The following is a 14,739-nucleotide window of genomic DNA, read 5'->3' as shown; positions in this document are numbered from 1 at the left end:
CATTTTGATTGAAAATGCGGAAAGGAAAATTGCGAAGTTGCTCGTTGAGATCTCTAAAATAGAAGAAGAGATCAAAGAATTAAACCTTCCAGAAGCAACAATAAAAAACTATACCATCTTAGATGAGATATTGAGTGAGCTGCAGAATGAGATTAAACAAAGGAAAGCAAGAAAGCTTAAACGCGGCGAAAAAGATTATACATCTGGTCGCATTTACACTTTCGCTAAAAGATTTGATTACTTAATGAAGAGTGCATCTATCACCAAACGAAAGAGCGGCACCCCATCATCTAGTGAGATAGAACCAGAGTCTAGTAATGTATCAAGTAGTGAGAATGAAGATAACTTAGAACCAACAACTTCCTCTACACCAGAGACAACTTTTTTAGACGAGGTTCACAGACTGAGACGAGGGAACAGGGACTTGGAGAGGAACAGAGATACAAATGTAAAAAAACAAAGAGAGGTGGGAGGGGTGGTAGGAGATCAGGCAGAAAGAGTAGGGATGAGAACAAGATCGTGGAAACCATAATTCAAACTGATGTCAAAGATATTGGAGATATTGAGATTGTTAATCTGTCGTCCATGGAACTATCTGATGATATGATTTGTTTACTTAGCAAAGGTATGGGTTTCTCTGTCCTATGGCTAACTCTGATTGGTATATGACGAAAATAGACCTGTTCAGATTTGTAAGAAAATTAAAACTCAAGAAGTATTTTGCTACTGTACAAGAAAAACCAAAAGATGTAAGAATAAAACCTTTGAGTAATATCACAATCCAAGAATTGAAAGAGACTCAATTACTACTCTCCATCACTGAGAAAGAAGATGATCCCGTTACTATGATTAAACTGTTGGAGGATTTAGAATTAGATAGGTTTCTCAGTGAGAAGAGTGGACTGAAGGAAAAATCAAAGTGGACACCAACTATTACATCTGGTAGTACTATAGAAGCATTCTATAGAACTGTTAACTCAGACATTGATAAAGAGATCGATCGCAAGCATTATGTAAAATACAAGGATAATCTAACAAAAGGGGAAAGGTCTGCACTTAAGGAACTTACTTGCAATCCAGAGATAACCATACGCAGAGCCGATAAGGGAGGAAATGTAGTTATACTTAATACTGTTGACTACAAAAGGGGAGTAATGTTACAACTGAATGATGCCAAATACTATGAAAAAATAACTAGTAATCCCTTAGTATTCTTGACAAAGGCAATTAATGATCAACTCAAAATCTGGTATGATTTAACGTTATTAGATCATGACGAGTACACATACCTGAGGGTCACTGCACCAAGGGCCCCATGTATGTATACTCTACCCAAGATACATAAATGCAGAGACAACCCCCCAGGAAGGCCTATTATTTCAGGGATAGGGGGCCCTACAGAACGGCTATCCCATATGTAGATACATTTTTACAAATGTATGTCCGCAATTTACCATCCTTCATTGAGGATACCAAGCATGTATTGAATCTACTACAAGACCTGGTGTGGGATGAAAGGATGATTCTAGTGACACTAGATGTAGTGTCTCTGTATTCGAATATAGACCATGATCTGGGAATAAAAGCTCTTGACTATTTTTTAAGTAGAAGACCAGCCGAATTATACGATCATACACAGATGGTACTTAAAATGACAGAGATGGTATTACACAATAATGTTTTTCTATTCGATGGACAATGGTTCAGACAACGTCTTGGTACTGCGATGGGTTCCAGATTCGCTCCTTCCTTTGCGAACCTCTTCATGGGGAGGTTCGAGGCGGAGAGAATCTGGGGCCCATCTGGTGAAAAATGGATACAGTACATCCATTACTGGGGAAGATATATAGACGATTGTCTGTTAATATGGACAGGCTCTGAAAATAAATTGAAAGAATTCTTTGAGTATATTAATGACAACGGCTTGAATCTTGAATTTACAACTAACTATAGTGTAAATAATATAACCTTTTTAGATATAGAGCTGTTCACAAGTAATGGAAAATTATGCAGTCGTATGTTTAGGAAGCCAACTAGCTGCAATGCTGTACTGCATGCCAAAAGCTGCCACCCCAATAGTCAAAAGAATGCTATCCCTTACGGGGAGATGGTAAGAGCAAGGCGAAATTGCACCAATTAAATTGATTTTGAGGATAATCTGGTAGACCTCTCAAATAGATTTCTGAAACGAGGTTATCAGAATAAAGTTATAACGAAATCTATTGAGAGGGCTAGGAAACTGACAAGGAATAAAATACTTAGTATTAAATCCAGTAATGAAACCCCGAAACAAACTAGAGTAAGAATGATTACAAATTACAGCTCTGAGAGTGCACACCTGTTTAGTATACTGAAGAGACACTGGCACTTACTGAGCCTGGATAAAGACCTTCTCCAATATGTAGGAAAGACGCCAGGAGTAACATTTAGAAAAGGACGTACAATCTCTAATTATGTAAGCCCGAGTTACCCTATAAGTACATCAGAACCTGACTGGCTGACTACCAGCAGAAAAGGATTTCACAAATGTGGAAAATTTAGCTCTTGCAGATGGGCCATGAAGAAAGTTAAGTCATTTAACTATAATGATACTGGTGAACATATCATTGACCACTTTATCAACAGTGATACAACATTTGTTGTTTATGTAATTGCGTGCACCTGCAAAAAGATTTATGTGGGTAGCACGATTAGAAAACTGAAAGAAAGAATGGTGGAGCATTTCAGGGCACTGAAAACAGGAGATACACGTTACCCGGTAGCTTCGCATATGGTTAGAAACCATGGTGACAAAGAGAAACATACATTTAGCTACCATGGTATTGATCATGTTAAAAGAGACCCTAGAGGTGGCAACAGAACGATTCAACTACGACGCAGAGAAGTTATGTGGCTAATGAAACTTAAAGCGGTAGAACTCGGCCTAAATATAGATAATGAATTTGAATATTATTTAGGCCAAGATTGAAGTATACCCCTTCTATGTATGTTGAAATTGTGCATTACTGAGACTGTATTTTAACTATGCAATATTATTCCCTATTCATACTGCCTGAACCTATCTTCCTAACTACGATATTCTATGGTAACTAGAACCTTATGAAACCTAGACTACAATGTTATTCTCGATTCTTACCTGAATCTATCTGCCTTTTTACTGTAATCTATGTAATCTAGAACTTAGAACACATGATCATGTCACGAACTGCAACCCATGATGTTAGAGGTACACGAGATAAGAATGAGGTATAGGGGTAATTGTCACGTTAAAAATAGCTCAATCTGGTCTCGATATATCCCTGAGTAAAAAATATATATACACTTAACAATAGTGAATGTAGAGTTTAAAATAAATTAGGATAGTAGGATGAATGTTGATAAGGATCAACTATGATGTGTTTATACACCTAAACTAAAGTCCCTAGGGAACTTTTAGTGATGGGCATCTTTGCAAACTATAGAAACGAGATCCAAGAGTAACTTAGACTAGGCAAAGATGGCGCCTGTAAACGGCTCGCTAAAATATGATTATTTAAATACTTTCTGGACAACATAATAATATGCCTAGCTTACGTTACGTTAAACAAATAATTTCGATTTGATAAAAATAAATGTAAGAATCTTATAATATAGGACTTAATAACGATAATGACTAGGCAAAGATGGCGCCCGTACTTGATCTGCACTTGTACTTATAAAAGGCCACTACAAGATGGCGCTCGCGTAGCACGCGAGAAAATACTAGGCAAAGATGGCGCCCGTACTTGATCTGCACTTGTACTTATAAAAGGCCACTACAAGATGGCGCTCGCGTAGCACGCGAGAAAATACGGAGATGACAGAAGTAGTTACGGTGAGTGCAATGGGCAGCATGTTGATTAATCATAAAGCACTAATAATCAGGGATACTAAGCCAGATTGAATTTATTTTGTAGAACTAAAGACTGGGATAATCGATTACAAGAACGAGGATGAGGATGTTGATAACGTAGCGGCATACTCACAGCTTTACGGTATGGGCTATATCACTAATCTCATTACATATACATTCTGTTGTAGATATTAATTGATTGCTACTGAGATTCGTGATAAAAATAATTTAATACGATAGAACTCTAATAACTATACCCTTTTACCGCTATTGACCGAAAGTACTAAATAGGGGCACTCAACTGTTTAATAATGAGATATTGTGTACTGTGCAAACTATAACAACTTAATGGATACTTATACTGTTATCATAAATTACTATTGTAGCAGAACGAATACTGGAAAAGGGAAAAGGGAAACCTACATGCATATATGCTACAGAATTACTACCTCTCAATACGAGGAGAGCTTAATGAGGTGAGCTATTGACTTAAGTACTAAATAAGGGCTCCCTATTGTCTAATAACGAGAGATTGTGTACTGTGCAAACTATAACAATCAAATGGTTACTTATACTGTTATCATAAATTACCATTGTAGCAGAACGAATACTGAAAAGGGAAAAGGGAAACCTACATACATTTATGATATCGTGCTACAGAATTACTACTTCTAAATACGAGGTGAGCTTAATGAGGTGAGCTTTAAGAACTATGGTGACAATCGTAAGGCTAAATGATGATACTAAAGACATGGGATGTGGCTCGTGACAGGAAAATTGTTGTTTATATGTTGTTACAGCTTTAACGCTAGACCGAACTGGTGGATAGATCTCTCATTGACAATTTGAATCTGAACTGGTATGTGTAATAATGATAACACATCATAAGTCTGTTTTTATAAAACTCTTTAGGATTTTTCTACTGGTCATCCTTAATTTATACTGACTTTTTTCTACTTTTGCACTTGGTGACTTTTGTTTTATGCTTGGCATTAGGGTCTATATGAGATGTCTTTACTATACTATACACAAACTCGGTGGTTTTCTCTTTAAAATGAGAATAACCTATTTCTGTATATGAAAATGATCACACCTAAGTTGTAAATATTGTAATCCTACAGCCCTGAAGAAGTCTCTTGTCCAAGACGGACTTAGACGAAACACGTGTAGGCTGTCTGCTGAAATTTAATTTGGATGAAGAAGAGTTTTTGAATAAAGAAAAGACTGAAGAAGGATATACTTCCTGTGGACTGAATTTGATTTTAGAGTGCTCGGTGGATTAATTTGTTATTTATTTATTGTGTTAACACCCACCGAAATAGCGCTACCAATCATATTTATACTCGGAACTGACATTTTGAGAGATGCACAGGGGTAGTTTCAAATTTTCACGTTGCTGATGAGGGCACATAGAGTGTTCTTTTTTGGAAAATGGATTTATCAACAACCAGATTGTAGTCCCAATGGACCACGCGGTACTAAACCCCAGGTGTAGATATTATAAGTCGATGTACATATTTTCACAATGGTACCCATGCTCATTATTGGAACTCGATTTGATTCTCAAAACAAGAGACCTTGAAGAACTGTGGGTGATTTATATATAATTTTCTCAATTCATTTGAAGCCAGGGAATGTCATCATTAAGGCCAGTTTTTGCAGTATTGAGTCTATACACCCACCGTTGCTCTCTTACATGTAGAGCATGAACTTGGTTAGTCTCTTTTTTATTTAGGACCTCCAAAACTGTCCATTTCAGGTCACACTCCGTGTGTGCTTTCTCCAAGAAGTGTCTAGTGAGCTTAGTATTATCTTTCTTACACCAGACAGCTCCTCTGGGGACAGTCTCTTAGAACCGCTTGTAGCTTCACCTTCCTGGTGGTGCTCTTTGCTGGAAATCACTTCTCTTTCCAGAACTCCTTGAACTGGGCCGCACTGTAGGCATCCATGTTGGACAGCTCAAATTCCATCCTTGCAGGTGTGGTTTCAGACAACAGTCAGAAGAAGAATTTGGAAAAAACAAAAAGAAGTAAATTAAGGGGAATCGAAATTTGCCTAGCATAAGTGACGGTACGTTTCAATTCTATTAAGGACGCGGAGGCGAGGATTATGATTGTCTTCCTTCGCTATTTCTCTATACTCAAACCACAGCAGCCAGAAAAGCAATAAAGATGTATTTTTCTCACAAATCAAGAAAATCATCATTTAGTCCTAACAAAAACAAATACCGTATAGTTCCAAGAACATCAACTCCCATCAATCCATGGGGGAACACCATAACATAGTCCTTCTACGTTGTCCATGCACTCTTCTAAAAGGTCCTCCATTATGTGAAGCCTTCTCTTTCTTCGCGCAAGTCACGCCTGAATCCTATTGGTCCTGTTTTGCACCATCATGTCCTGCAACATAATGAAAAAACATGAGGAGTTACTATTTCCAAGTTCAAGACATCTCGCCATTCACTATCAACGTCAGTGTACTCCCATCACCGAACAACCTTTAGGAAGACAGTTTACTTACGTCCATACGGGTGGGTTCGCACTAACCGTGCACGGGAGGGATAATCCAAGGAGGCTGTTCAGACTGTTTTGTAGCTGCATTTACTTGTTCACATATAAGGATCGAAGATGACATAATGGTTGTGGTCACTGCTTCGACTATTAATGAGCCCTTAACTAAAGGCTATTCAGCAAAATGCTCCTATCTATTGAGTCCACAAAATATACCTGGTGCCCTCATTCCCAAGGTGGGTAATCGAGTGATACCAGTAGGGACCACATGATAGAGATAATAATAGCTGCTCATGAGGGATTAACATCTACCCATACTGGTGTTCCGGACACAGTTTCTTTACTATTAAAATGTTACTGGTGACAGGGTCTTTATAAATAGATTAAAAATGTTATCATTAGTTCCGACATCTGTCAACAAAATAAAAGTTCCACCATTGCAAGCCCACCACCGACACCTCTTTTTGTTTCCAATAAGCCATTACAATGTGTCTTTTTAGATAATTCCAGACCACTCTATTTAGTTGATACCTTTGAATATATCTTAGTGGCAGTTGATTCTTGTTCTCTGTTGATATGGGTGTGGTCACAGTGATAACCTGACGCTTAAACTGTTATTAAAAATGTGCAAGTCATTATTGGTACTTATGCAGAAGCAGCATTCCACTCAGATCAGGTACCGGCTTTTGCCTCTAAGGCTTACCGAGATACTATGGGCAACCCGGTGTTGCTTTGCATTATTCTGTCCCCCATCATCCTGAGGGAAATTCAATAGTGTTTGATGTGATTACAGAGTTGTGTGTGTACCCATTTCTCAAGTAGTTTGTCTAATGTCATGACATATAAAATTGATTCGAAGTTGTTAGGATCAGAAAAGTCTGCATTTGGCTTCTTTGGAATGGAGGTGACTTGTGCTATTTTGAGTCCATCAGGAATCATACCCTGCATGAGAGCTTCATGGACAATCTTAGACCAGAGTGTGAGAATGTAAGATCTAACCCCTTTGCAGAACTTGGCGAGAAGAGGATCAATGAAATGATTTGAAGGTTTTAATGAAGTTATAATTTTGAGTACCTCAGCATCTTCTGGTAGTATAAAGGTATTCCACGATTCATTTTTTGCACATTTGGGGGCTCATTAGTATGGCGGGCGGACAAAGTCCACCCGCCATCGCCCTGGGAAATGGGGCCGCCCGCAAAGCATACGGCAGTCCCTCGACTAGCATGTTTAACATTGTGGCGGGGGTGCTAAAAGCACCGCCCGCCGCAATACCAAAAATGTAAGATGTGCATTTCAATGCGCAACATGACAGGCTTCGCGCGGTGCCCGCCACGTTGTACATTAAAATGCAGGGGGGAACCATAGGTACCCCCATATGCACTCCCCAGAATACCTGGTGGCCCGCTAAGGGCCCCCAATGTTGAAAACCGCATGCCTTTCCATGGTGGAAATGGCAAAACCCGTATGTATCTTAATATGGATGCCGATGTCTACCAGACACGGCCACCATATTAACAGCTTTTCTGCCCAGTCGACTCATCGACCGGGCGGATAATCGGCTGACGGTCTTTCCGACCGCTGGGGTCCCCCAAGCTATAGTAATATGGCGGGGGAATTTGCATGCGGGCAGGAGGAAATGTCGGGCGGGTTGCCACCGCCATGCAAGTGGTGGCGATCCGGCCGACATACTAATGGGCCCCTTGGTGAGGTGAGTTGCAGTTCTAATTCAATCTTTCTTGTCTTTTCAATGAAGTGTGCATAGAACTTCTCACCGCTAGGGAAAGAGTCTTTGAGTGCAGAGTGTTGGTTAGTTGAGTGTTTAGCTTGTTGTTTGATGATTTTGAAGCTTTTTTTGGTCTGTTTTTGGCATTATCAAGCTGTGACCTAAAGTGATCAGCTTTGGCGCTACAGATATGTTTGTTATACGCACTTCTTGTCATCCTCATCTGCTTGAGGTTTATTATGGAAGGAGCGTTTCTGCATGATCTCTCTGCCAGCCTTGGTTTGAGTCGTTCATCGTTAAGGGAGCAATTGAACCAGGGTTTGGAATGTTTGCTGGTAATCCTTTGGAGTTGCTTTGGGGCAAATGAGTCGAATATATCTGTCATGGAGTGGATGTAATGTCCAGTAAGGCCATCCAGATTTGTCATGTTAGGGGGCAGAGGAAGTAGTTTATTACTAATGTAGATTAGATCATTTACGTTGATGTTTCTCAGATCTCAAGATCATTGTCCAGTCTAACGAGGTTGTCCTTGTCTAATCAGCACCCTTTCCAAGATGAGAAAATGGTTACATCGATAGTGGAGCCCTTGCTGTGGGTAGGTCCATTGCAGGACTGGGTGAAGTTTTGGTTGGAGATGAAAGCCTTGAAGGTTTACAGTAAGGGATCATTTGTGTTGTTCCAGTGTAAGTTGAAATCCCGAAGGACGATATGGTTAGGGAATTGGTCAGAGCTAGAGGATATGGTCTCCATTATTTGTTCAATGAAATGTAGATTATAACCTGGGAGTGATAGAGCATGTGGAGTGTACAAACTATCTTGTCATTGTTCCAGATTTCGATGCCCAGGTGTTCATAAGGTGGACATTGAGGCAGTTTGTATGTCTCAGGGTGAGAATTGAGCGAAAGTTGCATGCTATGTCTCCCCCAACTTTAACAGGTCTGATGATGTCATATTTGGGGGGAACAAAATGTCCAAAATTGGTGAGGAGGTATAATTGAGCAAAGTTTCTATTAAGATCAGGAAGTCCAGTTCTTGTGTAAGTATGAGATCAGCAATATCAGCTGCGTGCCTTACCGCTGACCTGCAGTTAAGAAGTGTCAATTTAATGTGAGATTTAGTTACTACGTCTTCTAGGTGTGATGTGGGGACAGCTGATGAATTAATTATCCTTGTTCATTGTTCTGAGACTGACATTGGATTCTCTAACTGGTTGGAGGGAATAGTTTGGATATTTAATAGTGAGGGTGATGAATCACTACAATAAGTGTTGTAAGATAGTAGAAGGGAGTGAATGTTAGCATCAACAAATATGTTTATGTTGATGTTTATAGGATTTATGGAGCGCGTGACTACCCTTGGGCATCTCAGCGCTAATGAGGCAGTTTTAGCGGGAGTAGGTATTAATCCTGTGCAAAGAGCCAGGTCTTAAGTTTTTTCCTGAACTGTGCTTCTTCTTGGGTGGATCGGATGTCTGAATCTAGGCTGTCCCAGAGCATAGGTATCAGATCGGAAAAAGACCTTCCACCCCATCTGGCTCTTTTTGTTACGGTATCCTTCATGAGAAATTTTGAGCTTGACCTGAGCTGTCGTTGGGGTGTGTAGTGAGTAATCAGGTTTTGAATGAGTGCCGGACCCCTTCCGTGCATGGCACAATGAGCCAGATTGAGGCATTTAAACTTAATTCTGGCTTGAACCGGAAGCCAGTGCAGTTCCTTCAGTCTTGATTTAATTGATTGACGTCTGGGTACGTTCAATAGTAGTCGTGCTGCTGCTTTTTGAACAATTTGAAGACGGTTGATTACATACTTGGGAGAGCCCAAGAAGAGGGAGTTACCGTAGACCAGCCTCGAGATCACCAGGGCCTGAACCACTGTGCTCCTTGCGTCTTCCGGGAGTAAGGACATAATCTTCCTAAGCAGACGTAGTGTCCCAAAGCAGGTGCCAGATAGCTTTTTGGCCTGTGTCTCCATTGTGAGATTCTGATCTATCCACATGCCAAGATTTTTTATGGCAGGTTTGAGGGAAGGCGGTGGTCCCCAACTGATTTGGCAAGGAACTTCCGTTCGGGTATTGAGTGTGTTTCCCAGAATCATCAGTTCTGTTTTGTCGCCATTTAACTTACGTTTACAGTCCGCCATCCAAGATCCAATTTTCTCAAGGCAGGGAACAAGCTGTCGATTATCAGAGTTAAGGGTGTCTGAGATTGAGAAGACTAATTGCGTGTCATCCGCGTATGACACGATGGAGATGCCGATAGTCAGTAATCCTTTGTGGCCTGGAGTTGTGATTAAAATGTGGCAATGAGTTCGAGATCAGATTCAACAGGTTTTCCATGGACAAAGGTTTTGTCCAGTGGTGTTTAACCATTGCATGAAGGCTGGGTTGATTAGTGTCAGAGGTCATGTTGGGATTCCAAAGCTTCTCCATCGAGAAGCTTAATATGTTCTGAGGGTCATCTTTAATTAGTTGAAGATCACGCTTGAGGTCTGCCAGCTTATCCTCAATGGAGGGATGATGGCTAGGGGTAGATAGTAAATGAGACCCCTCAGAAGAGGGATTGGTGGTAGACAGTGTGGATTCCTCTTAGGTAAAGAGGTAAGTAGTTGGGGGTGACAGGAAGTTGCAGGCTTGTGGGTGGGAAACTGGAAGTGGAGAGTGGAAGAGGGGTAGGGAGAGCTGTCAGATTAGTTTCATCGATAGACCTTTTGTGTTGTAGGGCTGTTCAAACCCATGGGTTGGGAAACACAGTGGAGGAGCGAGACACATATTTGGGTGAAAGTGATGTAGAGGAAGAGTAGTTAATAGATCTGAAGTTCCCCAAATTGTGTTGAAAGCTTTAGGGGGTTGTGCATTGCGTTTCAATGTCATGTGAGTAATGGAGCAGGCAAGTCCCCCATGTTGGTACTCGGGTAGTCTTTAATTGTAATACAAGGCCTTGGTGCATCAACCATGGTTTCATCGTTGATGCAAGGGAACTGGTTATGCTGAGTCAGAGTAAGTGAGGCAGAGATGGAGGCAGTAGTAGAGGTGGCGTGAGGTTTCAAAGCAGAGGAGAGACTTTGATTTGGCAGAGCATATGGTACAGTGTTATCTAATGTATTTGTAATCTTCATAAAGATTTTGTCAACTGTACTAGATTTCAGTCCAGTGATTAAGTATTATGGTTATTTGGAAACCGTGAGGAGTTTTCCAAATTGGTTTGGATCGGAATATGGAAGTTAAGACTCTTCTCCATTGCGCTCTTCTGTTAGTGAAGGAGATTAGGTTGTTAACCACAACATATTTTGAAGTGCAAAAGTAGGCATCAGACAAGCGTTTCGAGGTACCATTTGATTAGATTATGTTTGAAGTTCTTAGTAGCATTTTTCGATAGGTTAAGTGGGTAAACAATCTTAAATGCATTATGATCCACCTGTGATAGCAGTTTATCATTGTGTGATGCGTAGAATTCTAAGTTGGAAAATTGAATTTTCAATGGACTATATCTACACAAACCATGGTAAGACATCACCTCCTTGGGAAATTTCATAAGGGGAAATATCCCCATAAGTGCGCTGACCACTGCAGGCGCAGTCACCGTTCACAGAAGAATAGCCTCCGTATAGCTGGTGCCATGGTCCACAAAGACTAGGATGAACCTGTTACCAATGCCTGTCTTGGGGTTCAGAGACCCAAAAATGTTGATGCCCATACTTTTAAAGGGGATGGCAATGACAGGAAATGGTTGGAGGGTTACCTTGCGCTTGCCTCCTGAGTTGCCACTTGCCTCGCAGGTAAGACAGGACCTGCAGAACGCGTCTGAGGTACTTCTCATTTGAGGCAAATAAAGCTGGGGGACAAGACTGTCAAAGGTCTTGTCCTGCCCCTAAATAACCTGCCACGAGCCAGCTCCAGTACAAAAGCCTTGCAGCACTGAGGGACCACCAAAACAAGTGTTGCCCCAGGAACCTTAGACTCGCTATACAGGAGACCGTTCTCCCAGTAGATCTGGTAATCACCAAAGGTGTCGCCAGCTTCCTGTGCCTCAACCTGTCACCGTAGGCCCTCAAGAGTGGGGCACTACTTCTGTGCCTTGCGGAACTCCTTCCTTCCTGGTGAGACCCCTTCCTGCCGCAAGTTGGCCAGCTCATGTAGTTCCGCAGGGTGGCAACCTCCTCTCCTGTAGACACTGGGGCATTCCCCTCAGGTTCAGCCTCTTCCTGGACCATAGGAGTTTCAGGAGCGGGTTTTCGCACCCTTTGCCCTTCCTCTTTTTGGCAGGGGCCTGTTTCATTCTTACAGGCTTCAGGTCTTTCTGACTACCCTCTCGGGTGGCCATGGACCATGTGGTCAGACACACCCACTCTGGCAACCCTAACATCTCCAACTGCGACCTGAGCTCCACCTCCTTCCAGATGGTGTGCTCCAGGTCATTTCCAAACGGACAATCCACAGGCATGGACTGACTCACAGCTCCCCTTAAAGAGCCTAAGACACCCCACTCAAGGGAACCAGAGACACTGGCTAGTGACTCTCATGATTGTCAGCTGCAACACCTAGGTGGAATACATTAGGGATTACCTGCTCTGATTTAACCAGCTGACATCTGATGGTCATCATCCAGGCTCCAGTTTCTTTCAGAGCCTCCACCTACTGTCCATTGATGGTGAACCTCTGCCTGAATTTCCTAGTCATACTAGGCATGTGAGTTCTCTGCACCATCTCTTTGTCACCCAGGGACACTAGAGGAACCTCTAAGTTGTTTCCCAGAGTAACTGGGACAATGTGTTCCCCAAATTTCATTTTGGCTCCCCCCTCCTTTTACTGGTGAGAACCCTGTCCACCCTTAGGATGATCCCCCTCCGGATACCTTCTTGTGGACTTTGATGCTGACCCAGCGGTCCACTTCTTTCGCAAGCTCCCTGGAGTCAGTAAGCTAACTAGCAATCGGGTGTTAGCGCAGATCTGCAAAACAAAGACTGAACATGTGCTCCTTTGCAATCAAATTGTACAGCCCCTGATTATCCTTTACTTCACTGCCCTTCACCCAACCAGCCAGTGCTTTGGAAAAGGAATCCAAACATTCCAGCCATGTCTGTTGGGCCAGTTTCTGGCTGTCCCTAAAGTTCTGTCATGTACGTCTCTGGGGTAAGCCAATCAGCTTGCGAAGACCTATGGCAACTCTTAAAGATCAACAAATAACAGCTATAAACATGACAAATAATAGAGAAGAGGTGTCACTATCAACACTGATGTTTATTCATGTTTAAATTGAGATAACATAATACTTTCCACAATATAAAAAAGAAAAAAAACAATATTAATATTCCATAAATTGGCACCTACACTTTCATACTTCATTCCTATCTACAGTCATACTATACACACCCAAAAAGAATACAAATATATTTGTTATCTGTTGATATACAATGAATAATATTTCTCTCAAAATGTGGAACTACTAAATACTATATACAGAACTCAAATCGCAATGTGGCTTACAAATGCTAATCTTCCATCTTTAGATCTACATGTGTTTCTGCACAGAAGTGCCTTCTTCAGGAAAGCCACAATTAAATGAATGAGCAGTACAAGATTTGGTGGAGAACGATGCACAGTACAACATTTCCAGCCTTCAAAACCACTGGAACAGATGACCTAGAACACGATGAAAATCAAAACACAGTAGAGCTCCCAGACAGTGGCAGTTACCTTGAAGCAGGTGAAAATGGAAAAGTCACAAATCACCTTGAAACTTATATATGTGATTTTAACTAAATGCCTGTCTATAAAGTACAAAGATGGAATAGGAATTCCCCAGGCAATTGAAGAGAACTCACATAGAGACAATCTGGGTGAAATTCGACTTTCTAACTAGCAGGCCAAAAAGCCTCTGGCACAGCAGTGGCTCACCGTCTAGGGTAATGCCATACATCCTGAAAAGGGCTTCGTACATTGGGGAATACCTCGTCCTCTCCCCCTTCTCTTGGGCCAATAGGGTGTCCCTCCCTTCTCTAGGGATATGCTTCCACAGACCAGCCTCCCAATCCTGTTCAGGGATCCTGTGGATCTGTAAAGCAATCTCATAAGTCAGAACCACTTGTCAGTGTCATCCCACATAAAGTCAGGCACCAGACCTTTTGTCTATAGAGGGCACTGTAGGTAGGCTGCCACCATTATTGCTGGCCTCCACCTGCATAGTTCTGATGTCCAGCTTTCTGAGACTTAGCTCATGGGCCATCCTTCAAACCTCCATTGCTAATCATCTCTCCTACAAGGCTCTCTAAGCCTTCTCCTGTGCAAAAGCTCTCTCAGCCTCAATCAGCATTTGTTCTGCCTCCATGCCCAGTTTCTTTTTTCCATACTGAGTCTCTCCATCTCCAGCCTGAGCTCTCTCTCCTCCTTCCTTTCAGACAGCTCCTCTGGGGACAGTCTCTTAGAACCGCTTGTAGCTTCACCTTCCTGGTGGTGCTCTTTGCTGGAAATCACTTCTCTTTCCAGAACTCCTTGAACTGGGCCGCACTGTAGGCATCCATGTTGGACAGCTCAAATTCCATCCTTGCAGGTGTGGTTTCAGACACACAGTCAGAAGAAGAATTTGGAAAAAACAAAAAGAAGTAAATGAAGGGGAATCGAAATTTGCTTAGCATAAGTGA

General features: G+C 41.7%; 2 long non-coding RNA genes across 4 annotated transcripts in view; one reads left to right on the top strand and one right to left on the bottom strand.

Moving 5' to 3' along the window:
* Positions 1 to 14,739, top strand: part of LOC144772517 (uncharacterized) — an 88,477-nt gene that overhangs the window by 44,428 nt on the left and 29,310 nt on the right. The gene's annotated exons all lie outside the window — the stretch shown is intronic.
* Positions 5,147 to 14,739, bottom strand: part of LOC144772516 (uncharacterized) — a 434,413-nt gene continuing 424,820 nt past the window's right edge. The window contains exons 4-5 of one of the 3 annotated variants that reach the window (XR_013599788.1): positions 6,100 to 6,270; positions 5,147 to 5,842 (exon numbers count right to left, since the gene is read on the bottom strand). This is a non-coding gene — a long non-coding RNA (uncharacterized LOC144772516). Of the gene's footprint in view, positions 6,271 to 9,091; positions 14,642 to 14,739 lie in introns of those variants that run through there. The other 2 variants (XR_013599787.1, XR_013599786.1) reach the window with 2 other exon arrangements.

This window comes from Lissotriton helveticus, chromosome 8, assembly GCF_964261635.1.
Source record: "Lissotriton helveticus chromosome 8, aLisHel1.1, whole genome shotgun sequence".
Lineage (NCBI taxonomy): Eukaryota > Metazoa > Chordata > Amphibia > Caudata > Salamandridae > Lissotriton > Lissotriton helveticus.
Note: the sequence above shows the minus strand (reverse complement) of the source record. Positions and strands in the feature narration are given on the sequence as shown.